Source organism: Papaver somniferum, chromosome 3, assembly GCF_003573695.1.
Source record: "Papaver somniferum cultivar HN1 chromosome 3, ASM357369v1, whole genome shotgun sequence".
Classification (NCBI taxonomy): Eukaryota; Viridiplantae; Streptophyta; class Magnoliopsida; order Ranunculales; family Papaveraceae; genus Papaver; species Papaver somniferum.
The window spans coordinates 194719095-194731234 of NC_039360.1; the positions used below are offsets into that span (position 1 = coordinate 194719095).

A 12140-nucleotide genomic window follows, 5' to 3' on the forward strand; every position below is an offset into this window, starting at 1 on the left:
CCCAGTTCCCTGCAAAACCCTGATTCATTTTATATCCAGCAATTCAATCTGATAGTTCTCATACTCTATATTCACACAGACATTCCCACAGGTTGAAACCTCAAAGACATTCTACACCAAAAAGGGAACCAAATGCAATAAAAAGCAGGGAACTCATGACATCAAAAACAAGTTACAGGTTGCATTAAGAAAGATTGAATTGCATATGTAAAAATGTTCTTGTTTCTTACATTGCGCTGGTGCAACCATGTTTGTTTTAGCTTCTAAGGATTCCATATAGAAACAGAATGTTACAATCTCTTACAGTGAGTAATCAGAATGTAGCAGATTATTGTGGCTTTGAGAGGATGGTCACACGAGGATGCTGAATTCTCGTCTTGTAAATACGACCAAGATGATGAAGAACCTGTCACAGATACATATAGTTAGAGATAACAAATAAAGAAAGTAAGAATACTTCAGAATTCAGAGTATCTACTCTATTGCTAATGATTTGCTTATACCTGAAAGATACTAGAGACCAATGAGACTCAGTAAGTGTTGGGACTTCTGATGAGTGAAGCTCAGTAGTTGAGCTAGTTTGTTTCCAGAACTGAACTGATCATCTCGGCGATATTCTTCAAACTCTGAAGTTCTTTACAAGCAGCCCAATTTAGGTTTCACAATACGACACACATAATCTAAGAATCAGTAACTATAAAAGCGAACAGAACAACTTCATTGTAAAACAAAAAATGGACATAAATCATGCAAGATTTTGGCGGTGGAAGAAATTACATATTCGGAGACACAAGTCACTTCATCTATTACCTAAAAAAAATAGGGGACTTGAATAAGTGTATCACTTACCCAATCACTGGTACCACGGACCCCCTTAGTAAACTCTCAGCTACAGCCTGCAAAGTGCAATATCAGTCGATCAACTTGTGCATTTATGCATTTCTACTGATGATAAAGTAATGGTTCTGTAACAGAATAGTACACTATGAGGAAGCTGAGCATAAAACCTTAGAACAACTTGACAGTTTGCAATTTAATCACTGCAGTTATAATCTACATTACCTGGAATAAGATAAAATGTAGAAGATGAAGAACCACAGCTTGAACCAAACCGAATTATCATAGGGCTTTACCAGGAAATTCCCTTAAACAATTTCTACACCTCCCATCTTTTAGGTGTCTTCTTCAACTAACAATGAAAAGATTTCAAGAAAATAAGACCAATTTAGTGAACAATGAAACAAAGCCAATTTTTGATTACTGTTTGTATAAAATGGGGTGATAGAGAAACTAACCTGATTGATACAGTACGTAGGTGACAGCAAGAAACACACCAAATCTTCAGTTTGTGAAGATCTTAATATTTCAATCGAAGCTTCTTGATTTCTGCTGCAATTTTGTTTTCCTCTCTTTCTGTTATTCCCTACGGGTAGGAGATTATCATCTCTGAGAGTAAGATAGGTGATACTGAGAAATGAGAGTAAGGAACATTTACCCAAAGAGATGCCCAGCCAAGTCGCACCGCTGAATCATAACCAACTTTTAGTTTAAGATCTTCTGAACAATATGCCTGTAAACAGCACTCCGTTCACTCAAATCAAAGTTGTACAGGTAGTTGTTTATGCAATCTAAGCTTAATGACCAGAATATGGGTGTCTACAATATAAATTAAGAAAAACCGAAAAACCCTTTTACCATGTGCTTCAGCTTCTGGTAGTATCTTGGTCCCATGAATATATATGTCTGTAGAGGAGACCCATCGATACCTGGAACGGGAGGTACATAAGAAACCAAACAAAAACAGAGAAAACATGAAGAATTCTGAGATTTGTGTAAACTACCATGTAAAATAATCAATTATCATTGAGGTCTCCAGCATATCTGAGTGTAAATGGAACGAAGAATAGGTGCCATTTGGATACTACAATCAGTTTTTGGGCATACTGTTAAGTGTTAAGTAATCCACGCCTATCCCCTAGCTATTTTATAAATGTTACATGGTCCATTATTTAATAATTAAAAGCTACTGCATGCTTTAAGCTGTTTAAAGTTTCAGAGGAAATAGAGAAACCTAACTAGAGGAAATCTTTGCCATTGTACCACAAGTGTTTTACTGTAATTCATTGGTGAGAATCTTGAAACCAAGTAAAATAATTAATGCCTTTGAAAGAAAGAGAAGGGATACCTTATGGATTCAACTGTGTCCATCTTGCAGTTCTATGGGACTTCAGTTATAGCAACAACAACATCAGGTTCTTCTCTGTCTTCTTTGATTTCTAACATCACCCAAAATCCTTGTTAATGCCCATCTCAGTCCAACAACTACTCATTCCTTCTTGTTATGTTACTGCCAGAACTCAGCCAAATCACCACAAATTTAACCACTTCTGATGCCCATACAATTCTAGTTCAACACCTAAAATCAGCTCCAAATCGAGCTCAATCCATCCCTGAACTCGAGCCAACAAACCATACGCTCGAGCCACTCTGAGTTGTGAAGAAACGTCTTTCAGGCATTTCTACAGGCACCAAGTGTGCATTTTATGGTGATGAAGGAAACATGAGCATGTTGTCGGTTTCAAAGACAATTGCATCTCATTCCCTACAGATATGAAATACAGATAAACCCCAATTCATCTTAATCCTTTGCAGGCTAGTTATCCCTTCTTTGATCTCCTCTTTCACTTTGAATTTGTATGGCAGCAGAGTTTACTTCCTCCATGTTTCTTCAGTTTCAACACCAACAGATACACTCCATCTTCCTTCTTCTTCTTCTTCTTCTGGGAGTCTTGCTCCATGGTGAACAGCCATAACACCACTGCTTGGTCTCGACGACTACGACAACAAAACCTGATCTCCTTCTTGCTTGTTAACTGGTGACTGAAAGAAATGAACCTGATGTCTAAACTCTTCTCGTGAAAACGTTGACAATTTGAAGGAAGCTTATCCCAAATGATATCCATTTCCGTGATTAGATACAAACTCTCTTATTATTATAAATATTTATTAGCTTCACATTATAGAGATTTTAGACTTACAACATATAAAACGTACACAAGGAGCATGCATCATATATTCATTCATTCTAGTATATCATACATACGAAGATAAAGACTTATACCCCTTTTAGTGAGATGTTCGTGACCCGGTAATAAGTTGTTATATGATCTCGTGATGGAGAGTTCCTTCTAATCACATCCCATGACCTATCACACAATGAATTGATGATGTTCATACTTAGCCATAAACTAAGACATCTTCCCATCTCTTGAACCGGTTCAACTTCTTCTTTCTCTTCACCTTCTACAACCACATCCCCTCCAGCAGCAAGATTGTTAATTTCAACCTCCTCTTCATCTCATTCCTATAAATACCACAATCATTACAATTACAATCACAAATCAATATAATCAAAAAACTTAAACCTAAATAAAGAACCCAACAAAAAATTTGATAAATTCACTTACATAACCATCCTCAACTGGTTCATCCTCGTATCCGTGAGTTGAACAAATCAGTTCAAAAAGCTCGAATTGCTAAAAATTGGAAACCCTGATTGAAAATTTTGGGGAAAATTGATGGAAAAAAAGAAGAGAGTTCAACAAATCAGTTCAATATTCGAAATAGCAAAATATTGGAAACCCTAATTGATTTTGGGGAAAATCGATAACAAGAATAGAGAAGAGAGAATTACCCCATATCACCCAAACCATTGATGATGATATTTGACGAGGAGTTTGTGTTCTAGGTTTTAGGTATTCTTCGTCGATCGCTTCAAATAAACAACATGAATCAGGAACATAAAGAGTAAGAGACAGAGATCAACAAGAGACTAAAGGTTGAGAAATTGCAGATCTAGAGGAAAAAAAAAACAGAAACGAGAGTTCGGAAAGAGAGGGTCTCTCGGCTGCTGATGGTTTTCTTAAGTGGAGAAGTTTGTTAAGGAAAGAAGATGCGATAAGTATATGACTAGGGTTAATGGGTTGTGGCTGAGAATGGTCAGGTACAGTAGTGTACTTGGTTTTTGGTCAATGGCTTGAAGTAAATTTTGCTGCTTATAGAGCACTTGAAAATAGGGGTGGAAAGATGGGTCAATGTGTGACCGACCACACACACGAGTGCCACGCTTGAAATGAAAGCTGTTGCGAATCGCAACAGGACCTGAGCAGTTGCGAAATTCGTATCAGAAGTAAGCTGTTGCGAAAATATAGCAACAATGGCTTTTAGTTGCTAATTCGCAACTGCTTTATACCTGTTGCGAATTTGAGTTGCTAATCCCTTAATTTGGTGTAGTGGATGGACCGACAACGCAACCACAATCTCCAAGATTAGCCCTGACATGATCGTTGCTGATCATATATTTCATCCATCCATTCCAAGAATGCAATGGAGTTTGGTAAATTTTGGAATCCACTGGAGAGACATTGCAGATGAAAGCAAGGATCCAGACGAGCAACGGAAAACAGAAGAGGGTCGATACCTCTTTTCATGCGGACGGAGTTTCTAGAGTTTGAGCAGAATAAAGATTCCTTCTTGCTCCATGAACGGGAATAAATGACTGGGCGCGACTATGCCACATCGGGTCCGCAACATCCCTCCTGAATTCTTCGTAAGTTTTACTGTCGGGATGTTTTCACCTCCTAAACGAGCTCAAAACCTAAATATTCCCGCGAGGGAGATAGGAAATTCTTTTCTGATCGAAATGGAGGGGCGAACCGTTAAAATCCGAGTTCGTACGAGAATTATACAACGATTCTAGGAAGGGGCGCTAATTAGGGTTTCGACATGACAAACCATAATTTAGACAAAGTTGCCATCATTCCACGGAAATGAAGCCATTCGTCATCCTTCCACGGAAATGAAGCCAGTCTCCACAATTCCACAGAACTGAAGCCAGTCGTCACCCTTCCACGGAACTGAAGCCAGTCGTCATCCTTCCACGGAACTGAAGCCAGTTGCCATCGTTCCACGGGACCGCAACATCCCTCTTGAATTCTCCCTGATTTTTACTGTCGGACTGTTTTCACCTCCTAAACGGGCTCGAAACCTAAACATTCCCGCGTGTCTTTTCTGATCGGAATGGAGGGGTGGACCGTCAAAATCCGAGTTCGTACGAGAATTCTACAACGATTTTAGTAGGAGGCGTTAATTAGGGTTTCGACATGCCAAACCCTAATTTAGATAAACTGCCAGGCGACGTCACCACCGTTTGGTAGCCGAAGTTCCAGCGCCATCACCACCGTTTGGTAGCCGAATTTCCGAAACCATTTTCCACCATTCCACGGACCGAAGACAATATCCAACGCCAGCGGCTCCATTCCAAGCCGCACCATGCCAGCGGCTCCATTCCAAGCTGCACACTGCCAGCGACTCCATTCCAAGCCACACACTACTGGCGGCTACATTCCAAGCCGTACCATGCCAGCGGCGCCAAGTCCAAGCCGACCAATGATAACGACTCATTCCAAGTTGATCCAATGCTAGCATCTCCAAGTCCAAGCCGATCCAATGCTAACGGCTCCAAGTCCAAGTCGACCAATGCTAACGGCTCATTCCAAGACAATCCAATGCTGGCGGCTCCCCTTCACGCCAAGTCTATGCTAGTGGCTCCGTTACGTGTTCTCAAACCTAGCCCATATGATGCACAACCATTCCAGGCCAATGCCAATGGTCTGCATCTCAGCCAACAATCACCTCTACCGTTCCGTGGTCTAGCTAGCAGCACCACGAACCGAATTTGCACAAAGTCGCTAACGCAAGAGTCATGGATTCTCTTTACCTACCGAAAAAGGTTAGTCGGATCTTCCTGACCATCTTTTCATGACTGCCGTTTCGATTTTGTCCTTGCATGTCACCATCTTATGCTTACCTCGCAACAAACGCCCCTGTTCCGAGCTAAGAAGGGGACTTAATATTGATGGTGGTTTTTAGTTTAGGGTTAAAATCGTAAAACCTTAGTCAAACATTGACGTCACACTTGAGTAATAATGTCCCCACTAGCACATTTATTAAACCATTCAACATGTCCGCGTATAATTACCAGGGTACCTTTTCTTATGTAAATGCCATGCTCCACGGCAGATCCCTCGATACTGACTGGCATCATCTCTACACATGCCAGCCGCGCATGCTAACCAAACGTGCCAATCACGCGTGCCACATATTTTAAACTAGGGTTTCGACACGCTAAACCCTAATAGCCATATCTTCGCGCCAAAGGCATGCCAACCATGCCATTCATACCACCGTGCCAACGACATGCCATGCCAGCCACATCTCCGCGCCAAAGGCATGCCAACCATGCCAGTTGCACCACCGTGCCAATGGGCATGCCATGGCAGCCACATCTCCGCGCCAAAGGCATGCCAACCATGTCAGCCGCCCCATCGTGCCAATGGCATGCCATGCCAGCCACATCTCCGCGCCAAAGGAATGCCAACCATGCCAGCCGCACCACTGTGCCAATGGCATGCCATGCCAGCCACATCTCCGCGCCAAAGGCATGCCAACCATGCCAGCCGCACCACCGTACCAATGGCATGCCATGCCAGCTACATCTCCACGCCAAAGGCATGCCAACCATGCTAGCTGCACCACCGTGCCAATGGCATGCCATTCCAGCCACATCTCCGCGCCAAAGGCATGCCAACCATGCCAGCCACATCTCCGCGCCAAAGGCATGCCAACCATGCCAGCCGCACCACCGTGCCAATGGCATGCCATGCCAGCCACATCTCCGCGCCAAAGCCATGCCTCCATGCCGCGCCAAAGCCATGCCGGCAAATCTCTGCCGTACAAGCTCGCCACTAAACCAAACGACTTGTGGCAACCTTTGGCTACGCTGCCAACTCTTTGGCCACGCACTACACCTTATCCTGGATTTTGCAACATTTCAATTTTGAGGGTGTGCAACGTATATACACATTGCAACATGGTGCAACTCCAATATTCGTTGCACACCTGAAAATACGTTGCGCAAAATAAATAACATTGATTTATTAAAATAAAATTATTGAAGCAACGTAATTAGAATTGTTAATACGTTGGGCCATCATGGCATTTACGTAATATCAGGATAGGCTGTTAGTAATCTAGTTTTTGTAGTCTTCGGATATTTTGTTTTTATTTTTCTTATTTTCATTTTCACAAATGTATTTTCAGACCTCTTTTTTCTCTCCATCTATTTCTTTCCGAGAAATCCCAAAATCTATCCGATAAATCTCACTCGTAATCAAAACCCAGAGATCTCTTTAGTTGAAAATGTAGATGACCAAATCAAATCCAGAAATATCTATCTAAAACCTAGAAAATCAATTTGTTCCTGAAATCGAAGATCGATTCATCTGATAGTTGATTGATTTGTTTATTTTCAAGAGATATAAAGCATTATCTACTACTTTTTTTGTTTGATTTCGATTTTGTTGGTTATACTTTGATCTATTGTTTGACCTAACTCTGTGATTTTGGAGTCTTACTGCATGTATATGTTTTGATGATTTTCTTTTGTATTATGTTATTTTAAAGTAAGGGGTGTGTTTTGATTCAATCTTGAAGTCGTTTTGGTTTTTGAAGTTAGGGTTTATTTTTTGGGTGTGTTTCAATTTCAGTTTGGTTATTCTTTTTTGATTTTGAAGTTGTATAGATTTTGGTGATTTCAGTTTCGTGTTGGTTATTTTGGTGATTTTGTTTCCGTGATTTAGGATATTTTCAGTTTAATGTATATATTTTAGTGACTTCAGTCAAAAGTAAATGATTTGCATACATAGTTGGGTTTATGGATTTGAAGTTGATTTTGAGTCATTTATTGTTGTTTTATGAGCTTATTCATCTATTGTTGTTATAGTTACGTATTACTAAAGTGTGGTTTGTGTTTTGGTGCAGGTTTTGTAGAGTAAAATTGCAGTTCTAAGGACTTGAAAGGTCGGGTAATCTGTTTAACTTTTGTTCAGATTGTATGCTTTTTGTTTCTCCTGTATCTGAATGTTCAGCATGTTACTTTGTTTTTGTTGGTTTGCTTACTTAGGTATTGACGTATTGTGCAATAAACCTGTTCATCGCAGAGAAAGGTTTGCTGCTTGTTTGTAGTTATATTATTTTGTACTTTATGCTCTCTTGTATTGTGTGTAGTCTAATTTGATCTTACTTTACTTAGAATTCAGTTTACAGAATTTCAGAATTTTTGTTTTGTTGTGAATTATAGGCTATCAGATAAGAACATGAGTAGATACTTTTATGGTAGATAATAATCATTACTTTACAATTGTAGGGAGTATTGGATGGAGGATTTGACATTCCTCATAGTAACAAAAGGTTTGCTGGTTTCCAGAAGGGTGAAGGTAAAAAAGATGCTTCATTGAACCTTGAGATTCGTCAAAAGTTCACCTTTGGTGGGCATGTTGGTACATACATGAGGGTACATTCTCAAAATTCTACACACTTGTTGTTTACTGAAGACCTAGTCCAAGCCCTTTTTGAAACTCTATCAAATAGTTGAAAACAAGCAAAAACAACTTACTTTTTCTTGTTCTTTCCTTCACATCTACAATATATCTTCCCCTTTTCTAAACCCTAAATAAATATCTTCTTCTATCTGTTAATTAATGGCTTTTGTAGGAGATACTGCAGCAGCTACAAACGGAGGGGGAGGAGGAGTAATGGCAGAAACAACAGATATGTCAGACCAAGTAATATTTCTACATGGTGATCTTGATTTAAAAATTATTGAAGCTAGACGTTTACCTAACATGGTTTTCGTCGTTGTTTTAGTGCCTGTAATGCTTGTAAAAAACTATTAGCTTCTGAAGAAATGAAACATCCTCATAGAAAAATTGTTACTAATGTTAATGTAATCATAATATGTCAAAATACATATGAAAATCTGCTATTAAATTTTACGATTTTGTCATGTTTATGATGTGCTTTAAATGTTAGTGTAATCATATTTTTAATCTTATTGCGATAATCTCTTGTTACAGGCAGGAGTGATGGGTACTCATGACGAAGAAACTAGGAAAATTTTCAAGCATTCATCTGTCATCTGTTAACCTCATGACGTGCCGTTACGGTACCGGTTATTTCTAGTTATATAACAAAATATAAGGCAGAAAAGAAATAACACAGACACCAGAAGTTTTGTTAACGAGGAAACCGAAAATGTAGAAAAACCCAGAGACCTAGTACAGATTGAACACACACTGTATTAAGCCGCTACAGACACTAGCCTACTACAAGCTAACTTCGGGTTGGACTGTAGTTGAACCCCAATCAATCTCACACTGATCCAAGGTACAGTTGTGCTCTTTACGTCTCTGATCCCAGCAGGATACTACGCACTTGATTCCCTTAGTTGATCTCACCCATAACTAAGAGTTGCTACGACCCAAAGTCAAAGACTTTAATTACAATTCTGTATCACACAGAAAAGTCTACAGGAATAGATAAATCTGACTCCCACAGAAATACCTACGAGTTTTGTTCCGTCTTTTGATAAATCAAGGTGAACATGAACCAATTGATATACCAGACTTATATTCCCGAAGAACAACCTAGAAATATGAATCACCTCACAATAATCTTAATCGACTAGCGAAACAAGATATTGTGGAATCACAAACGATGAGACGAAGATGTTTGTGACTATTTTTCTATCTTGCCTGTCGGAGAAATTAATCTCAAGCCAATATTACGATTGCACTCAATCATGATAGAAATAGCAAGATCAGATCACGCAACTACAAAGAAAATAGTTGGGTCTGGCTTAAAAATCCCAATGAAGTCTTCAAATCATTAACCTACAGGGTCTCGGTAGAAACCTAAGGTTAAAGGAGAATCGACTCTAGCTTATACAACTAGTATCACACAGGAGGTGTGGGGATTAGGTTTCCCAGTTGCTAGAGTTCTCCTTTATATAATCTCCCAATCAGGGTTTGTAATCTAAGTTACCTTGGTAACAAAGAATTCAATATTCACCGTTAGATGAAAACTGATTAGATTCAAGCTAATATCTTTTAACCATTAGATCAAACTTAGTTTGTTATACACAAATAAAATGCACGTTCATTTAGGTTTGTGTAATCGTACCTAAACATGTACACCTAGTTGGTTCAACAGTAGTTAAACAAACGGTTATCCATATGAGCACTTTCATATCAACCTTATTCATCTTCACCATAACTAGATCAAATGACTCAAAAGAACTAGTTAGAGAGTTTTTCAATTGCTTGGATATCATAGAAGTATATAAGACACAATCAAAACAAAAATGATTTTGATTCACTCGAATCGATTCATGAACATTATATCTACGGTCTGCAAATACGCATTTCTTAGTTTATATATGTCTTAGTTCAAGAATAAACCGTTTTTAGAAAATAACCCACTCAAGTATGCATACCGGTACGCATACTTAAGTACCCGGATTGAGTTTGTTTTCAGTTCACAAACTACAACAGAAATTCATGGGATGTGAACTTCCGGCAGTACGTGTACAAGTATGCGTACTTTAGTTCCGGTTATCCTGAGCAGCAAAGTACGCATACTTTGGTTGAAGGATTTTGGACTTACACAAGTATGAGTTCACATACAATGTTTATATCCATTCAAGGTATATATTCTAAACTCTCATTTCAAACATTGAAACATTCTTAGAGGATGTTAAATAGAGGTTATTCACACACTATTTTTCATCAAAGTGATTTTCAAGATATTGAAGTAATCAACATGACTTTCATCACTTGTAAAGATAAACTTGGCCAAAGCGAAAGCTTACCAACACATATTTAGAGAAATAGATAAGCGAGATAAACTCGGATCGAAATAGCAAATGTGTATAATCGAAGTCCATATAGAAATACGACTTTTGTCTCAAGATAGGAGATAGAGTAGATAGACTTTTGACTGATAGATAAGTTCAAGTCTCCACATACCTTTTAGTCGATGAAGTTCCACCAGTTCCTTGAGTAGTTCTTCGTCTTTGCATGATGAACACCATGGAGTCTAGAGCTCAAGTACACTTTCTATCATAGTCCGAGATTTAGCTATAAGTAGACTAGAAATCAAGACTTATAGTTTTGGCAACTAAACTTGACAAACAAGCTTGAGATAGCAACGCTTGCAAGTTCGACCGAGCAATGCTCTAACATATGATATCATGCTCTGCGTCACAACAGTAACTTACTCGATCAACATAAATAGTACACCACATGGATATATCAACCCAACAAGAGGTATTAAATAGGGATACCCTGTATCTTCAAATGTTTTCATAATCTTTGTAGAAGTCTTATCTACAAACTTGGGAAACCTTCAAAACTAGAAGCTGGTAGGAGGTCTCCGCATATCTTAAAAATCCCATTTCATTGTTCACTTAATGTATGCTGACGGCTTCCTTATCACTTACAAAGATTCGACCGAGAGTAATATCCATCTCAAGAATTATTCCAATCCTACAGTTTTTCAGTGGGCCGGGTAATTAACACATCCAAATATGTAATTGTTCATCATCCAAGATTAGACCCAGACGAAGTGAACAATCTGCAACAATGTTTTGGTATACCAACCACATCAAACCCACTTACATATCTTGGGGTCCAATTTAAACATGGGAGATCATCTAAACACATTTTCGCACCTTTGATTCAACGGCTGGCGCGAAAAGATAAAGGATGGATGACAAAATGTCTAACTCCTGCAGGAAGGTTAGTACTCGTAACTTCCTTAACACCTACATCAAACCATCTTATACAAACATAATTTTTCCCCACCAATGTTCACAAACAAATTGATCGTATCACAAGGGATTTTTTCTGGGGACACGATTCTTCAGTTAAAAAACTTCATCCTATAGGTTGGGATAATATTAGAGCATATATAGCTCGGTTGAACCCACCAACCGTTGGTATGCCAAGTTTGGTTGTCATATTTTAATGAGTCAAAACTCATCTAAAGAGTCGCTTGATTATGTACTAGAGACAACTTCGTATAGGTTAGACTAGAAAGTCTAGGATTATGAGACATACAAGTATTACTCGAAGACTTGAAGAATGTGAATAAGTAACAAGCTACAACGACGAAATCATCCTTCCTCTTGAGGTTAGATATATTTTGACTTGAACTGTTTCATTCCTAACGTATCTTTCAAG

At 38.9% G+C, this 12140-nt stretch overlaps 1 long non-coding RNA gene across 1 annotated transcript; it reads right to left on the reverse strand.

Moving 5' to 3' along the window:
* Positions 1-204: 204 nt before the first annotated feature.
* LOC113361993 lies at positions 205-3922 on the reverse strand. Its single transcript, XR_003365478.1, has 10 exons — positions 3695-3922; positions 3468-3552; positions 2186-3364; positions 1696-1766; positions 1496-1570; positions 1296-1413; positions 1063-1189; positions 850-896; positions 504-634; positions 205-406 (listed from the first exon to the last, which is right to left on the reverse strand). It is a non-coding gene; the product is annotated as an uncharacterized LOC113361993 (long non-coding RNA).
* Positions 3923-12140: the final 8218 nt, after the last annotated feature.